Below are 6459 nucleotides of genomic sequence, written 5' to 3'. Positions count from 1 at the left end.
CACCAGCTGTCAGAGCAGCTCACAGATCACTGCACCTGTAAATAGCCCATCTATAATTTAGCCCAAACAACTACCTCTTCCCCTACTGTATTTATTTATTTATTTAGCTCCTTTGCACCCCATTATTTCTATTTCTACTTTGCACTTTCTTCTACTACAAATCTACCATTCCAGTGTTTTACTTGCTATATTGTATTTACTTTGCCACCATGGCCTTTTTGCCTTTACCTCCCTTATCTCACCTCATTTGCTCACATTGTATATAGACTTATTTTCTATTGTATAATTGACTGTATGTTTGTTTTACTCCAGGTGTAACTCTGTGTTGTTGTATGTTGTCGAACTGCTATGCTTTATCTTGGCCAGGTCGCAATTGTAAATGAGAACTTGTACTCAACTTGCCTACCTGGTTAAATAAAGGTTAAATAAAATAAATAAATACAAATTATTGAGAAATCGGAGTACCAGATACACATTTACATTTTAGTAATTTAAGCGACTTACAGTTAGTGTATTCATCTTAAAATAGCTAGATGGGACATCCACATACCCATCTTGTTTTTACAGGGTCACTGTCAGATATGTTTGACACACAGAATAAAATAATACAGTAAGGGTAATGATGATGTATTGTATGTTTAACACACATTGGTCATGTACTCCATCCATCCTGTAAAAAGCTGTAAAACGTTGTGTAGTGTTGTCAATGAAAAAAATTTGAAACACCAGTATTTTTTTTTACTCCATGCATACCTTACCATGGGGAAAGCAGAAGCCAATAACAAGAGCATAATAAACATGTTTATTAGAGTCATTAGGTATCAGGTCATTAATCCACTCTATCACCTCGTTCCCTGGGAACCAATTAATGCAGCTTTTAACCGGTCTTCTTGAATGCATACCAAATGGTACCCTATTCCCTATAGTGACCAGAGCCCTCTGGTCAAAGTTGGTGCACTATATAGGGAATAGTGCCATTTGGGACGCAGATCCTTCTGTCAAGCGTACTGTAGGCCTAGGATAGCCCAGAGTGACAATAAGGGTCATAAATGTTTTATTCATTTAACCTTTATTTAACTAGGCAAGTCAGTTAAGAAAAATTTCCTATTTACTCTGTTGGCCTAGTTGCAACCTCCCCCACCCCCCGGTTTTACATGTAATCAATTTACTACTTTTCCTTTGAATGTAGGAAGTAATATTTTATTCAACTCAGTCAGGCTTTCAACTTGCTCTTGAAAGTTATAATAGTCGAATGCACAAGGTGCAATTTCGATATTGGGTAATGCATCAGCAGTTTACCTCGTCATGTCAGTGATTGCAGACCTTAGAGAGCTATTTAACTGTAACTTGTCAGAAATGTCCAGATCAACTAGCTCATGTCAGCTAACGTTTTTCAGATAGGTTTTTTAGCCCATTGATTTTGTTGTAATGTTTGGGTCACTCAGATATTACATGAACACTTGAACGTGCCGTCCTTGGCCAGCTCTCCTGCTATCTCTCTCAGAATGACCTTCTTGATCCTAATCAGTCAGGTTTCAAGACTGGGCATTCAACTGAGACTGCTCTTCTCTGTGTCACGGAGGCTCTCCGCACTGCTAAAGCTAACTCTCTCTCCTCTGCTCTCATCCTTCTAGACCTATCTGCTGCCTTTGATACTGTGAACCATCAGATCCTCCTCTCCACCCTCTCCGAGTTGGGCATCTCCGGCGCGGCCCACGCTTGGATTGCGTCCTACCTGACAGGTCGCTCCTACCAGGTGGCGTGGCGAGAATCTGTCTCCGCACCATGCGCTCTCACCACTGGTGTCCCCCAGGGCTCTGTTCTAGGCCCTCTCCTATTCTCGCTATACACCAAGTCACTTGGCTCTGTCATATCCTCACATGGTCTCTCCTATCATTGCTATGCAGACGACACACAATTAATCTTCTCCTTTCCCCCTTCTGATAACCAGGCGGCGAATCGCATCTCTGCATGTCTGTCAGACATATCAGTGTGGATGACGGATCACCAGCTCAAGCTGAACCTCGGCAAGACGGAGCCGATCTTCCTCCCGGGGAAGGACTGCCCGTTCCATGATCTCGCCATCACGGTTGACAACTCCCTTGTGTCCTCCTCCCAGAGTGCTAAGAACCTTGGCGTGATCCTGGACAACACCCTGTCGTTCTCCACTAACATCAAGGCGGTGACCCGATCCTGTAGGTTCATGCTCTACAACATTCGCAGAGTACGACCCTGCCTCACACAGGAAGCGGCGCAGGTCCTAATCCAGGCACTTGTCATCTCCCATCTGGATTACTGCAACTCGCTGTTGGCTGGGCTCCCTGCCTGTGCCATTAAACCCCTACAACTCATCCAGAACGCCGCAGCCCGTCTGGTGTTCAACCTTCCCAAGTTCTCTCACGTCACCCCGCTCCTCCGCTCTCTCCACTGGCTTCCAGTTGAAGCTCGCATCCGCTACAAGACCATGGTGATTGCCTACGGAGCTGTGAAGGGAACGGCACCTCCATACCTTCAGGCTCTGATCAGGCCCTACACCCAAACAAGGGCACTGCGTTCATCCACCACTGGCCTGCTGGCCCCCCTACCTCTGAGGAAGCACAGTTCCCGCTCAGCCCAGTCAAAACTGTTCGCTGCTCTGGCACCCCAATGGTGGAACAAGCTCCCTCACGACGCCAGGACAGCGGAGTCAATCACCACCTTCCGGAGACACCTGAAACCCCACCTCTTTAAGGAATACCTAGGATAGGATAAAGTAATCCTTCTAACCCCCCCTTAAAAGATTTAGATGCACTATTGTAAAGTTGTTGTTCCACTGGATATCATAAGGTGAATGCACCATTTTGTAAGTCGCTCTGGATAAGAGCGTCTGCTAAATGACTTAAATGTAAATGTAAATGTAATGAACACACATAGGACATGTTCCCAAATGATGAAGGGAGGCCCGAGTTAAAATGTTTGGGAACCACCGCTCTACTGTGTAACAATTATTATGAAACCTAAAATAATTAGTGGCTTAATTCTGCTGTCCTGGTTCTATTACTTTTTCATCAACACCATCCCTATCTCCCTGAGTTTGCAACTGTCATTTTGTGGTAATGTTATATGATGATATATAATAAGAAGAATTTGTTCTTAACTGACTTGCCTAGTTAAATAAAGGTTAAATAAAAAAATTAAATAAAAAATATAGACAGTGTAATGTGACAACTACTTGGTAGTCAAGCTTGCTTGTTGAAATATTACACCAAATATAATATGGGATTTTGTTGTAACTGTGCTTTCTCTGGGTTGTACTATGTTTCCTAACGTATACTCATATGTAAGAATTCTAGATATATGTTTAAAGTCTTCAAAAGAGACTAAACAGAAAGTGTTTAACACTTGTACACCACATATAGCCTCTTTGCTGAACTCCTCCTTTGACTGTTTATTTGTGATTCTACAAGGCAGACATAATACTGCACATTGTCCACCTATACTTCACACTATTATTTGTTTATTTTCTAATATGTCCACCACTTTTCAATTATGTTATGTATATCTTCATTAGGATCATTAAAACCAGGCAGGCTCAAAAAAAGGTACTAGGCCTTAACCCTTAACTTGATTGTTTATTTTTTAAATATTAAATTAAGTGTGTTTTGTGTTTTTTAAGTTGCTATAATTGACCATACAAATATGTGGCATTTTGGCATAGTTTCTCAGTAGCCTAAAGATTATTCATTGCATGTGTATCATGTACTGTCACTGAGAGAATGTTTTATGTAATATTAGGTATCTGATCTTTATAATTCACCAATTAAATTTGGTGTGCCCCAAGGCTCTGTTTTTACAACCATACTGGTTTTATGCGGTATTCAGAATTGGGGTGACAAAGGTCGCTGATTCGAATCTCCTGGGAAAATCTGCTTTTCAGCCATGGAGCAAGGCAGTTAACCCCCGACAACAACTGCTCCTCGGGCGCTGAGGACGTAGATTCACAGGGGTTGGGTTAAATGCGGAAAACACAATTTGGTTGAATGCATTCAGTTGTGCAACTGACTTGGTATTCCCTTTCGCTGCCATGCAACTGTATTAGAGCAGAATTATAGAGTGAGAGTGGCATGAACCAATCACATTTTGACTTGCAATGGGTGGAACCGTAAAAAAAAGTGTCTAGGCACGTCACTATTGAGAGAGCAACAGCATAGAATCAGTGGCAATAGCAAGCAGTAATCTTCCCACGCTAGTAGCTAGCTTGTGTTTTAATTTAATAGTGTGTACAATCACGACGACAGCTGCAGCAGCAGCAGGTGTTAACAAGTTTAAGGCGGATGATATTGCAAAAAATATTTATATATTTGTTTTGTATTTTAAAGTACAATCCATTCTCAACATTTACGTTATATATTAGTCATCTAGCAGATGCACACATCCAGAGCGACTTACAGGAAAAACCGTCCCATCCATTGGATGTAACAACCTTTTTTTTGTATTTTTGTATTTTTTTAACTGTAATTTTTCCCCTCATTCAGCAACTTCAATCTCTCTAATCTCCAGTTCCAGATTCCAACCCTCGGTTTCCCTCATCCCATCCCATCTGTCTCTGCTGGCCATCCCCTTCGGATTTCAACGCATTAAGTGATGCTATGTTGTCTGTTATTTTTCTCGATTTTTTGGCTTGATACAACATAGGCTATGTTGCCTCTGAATGCCTAGGTTAAATAGTAATGGTTCGCCACTGTGTTTTTTTTACATTCTTGGGACATTGTGTCATGGTCCCCTTGATCTTTTGTCTAGCTCCTGGTCTGTCCCAGGGACATCACTTGATGGTAGGAAAGCAACATTCTCCACCCCCGCCCCTCCCCCCAATCTACCCAGGCCATGCGCACCCTAATTTCATTACACATCACCCCTTGCTACTGTTACCAAGCCCATCAAGTCCCTGATTTGTGAACCACTGATCCATTCACAGGTCTTTGTCTTTTGGCAATGTATTGTTTGCAGGGACACTACGTCCTAATGACTATTAAAATTAAAGTCCTTGGAACATCCTAAGAAAGTCCTGATATGGTCCTCAGTGACGTCCTAGTAACTTAGCGGGAACTAGACAAAGGTTCCCCAGAGAACATTCCCTTGGGACCATCTCGTGACGTCCTGAAGACTAGTAAAATGAAGTCCTGACAACGTCCTAAAAAATTCCATCATGTGACCCCCTTGACCATTATGAAACGTCTCTTTCTGATCATTGGATGTCTCATGGATAACATCCGACACAAATAGGAACCTTTTCATAATGTTCCCTAATGGACATCAAAATACACTGAACAAACATATAAACACAACATGTAAAGTGTTGGTCCTATGTTTCATGAGTGTAAATAAAAGATCCCAGTAATTTTGCATATGTAAAAAGTTTGATGCACAAATATTACTAAGTAATTTAAGAGTTTATTCGGAAGATAACAGCTCTATAAACGTTCTTCCGTGGTGCCCCGACTTTCTAGTTAATTACATTTACATGATTAGCTTAACCAGGTAATATTAATTACAGAGAAATCATTTTATAAGTTAGCATGTCATATCACTTAATCCGGCATAGCCAAAGACACGACATATTGGAGCCCCTGTGCGAGGAATCTAAAATAGGATGAAGCTTTTATTTTGATTCAGCATATATAAAATTGAAAAGCAGATTACATAATATACCAAGTTGATTATATACATTATGGGAATTGTAGATCGGAATTATTGGTGCGTGTGTGCTCTGGAGAATCGCCTCCGTGTTGTGCTCTGACTTAGTCAGTGGGTAGCATAAGCTATACAGTTCTGTAGGAGGACTGATAAAGCTATCTGAGAAATAGCGTTTCAGACGCGTGTTGGCTAGGTCATTATTAATTTCTCGAGCGAGGACAAAGAGCCAGCCGATTGAAATTTAGGAGAGATTAGCTTGACCAGCGATAAGTATCTCTCTGTCTCTCGCGTTTCGATGCGAGTAGACCACGGTGCGTTTCGTTGTTTCCCGCGAGTTCCGGTTAAAACATCGTCAAATATCGCCGAAAAGGGTTGAACATAATACGTTATAAGTAAAACCTTTCCCTTGCCAAGGGAATCCTATGTTGAGCATTTTTCAGGCATAAAGTAGCATTAGCTTGCTCGAGATGCTAAGCTAACAAAATGGAAAACAGCCATTTTGTTTGTGCCACATTGTAATTCATCCGTCTTGAGTTGGATTTCAGCGTGTGCCAGCAGGGACCTTCCTTCAAATAATTAGTCAGGTGACACTCAAGTCGTTACTCGTGATATCCAGACGGATATCGATGTCTTATTCAATTGAACTAATAAGTGAAATTGCCAGATTTACATTCTCAAGTTTAAATAATATCCAAATTTATGAGTTTTCTAAATGAGACTTTGTAATCTTTTTTCCACATTAACCTAGATGATAAACCTCTCAGGTTAATTAAAGTTTAAATCCCA

This window comes from Salmo salar, chromosome ssa20 (genome assembly GCF_905237065.1).
Source record: "Salmo salar chromosome ssa20, Ssal_v3.1, whole genome shotgun sequence".
NCBI classification, from domain to species: Eukaryota; Metazoa; Chordata; class Actinopteri; order Salmoniformes; family Salmonidae; genus Salmo; species Salmo salar.
This window is presented reverse-complemented; position numbering follows the sequence as displayed.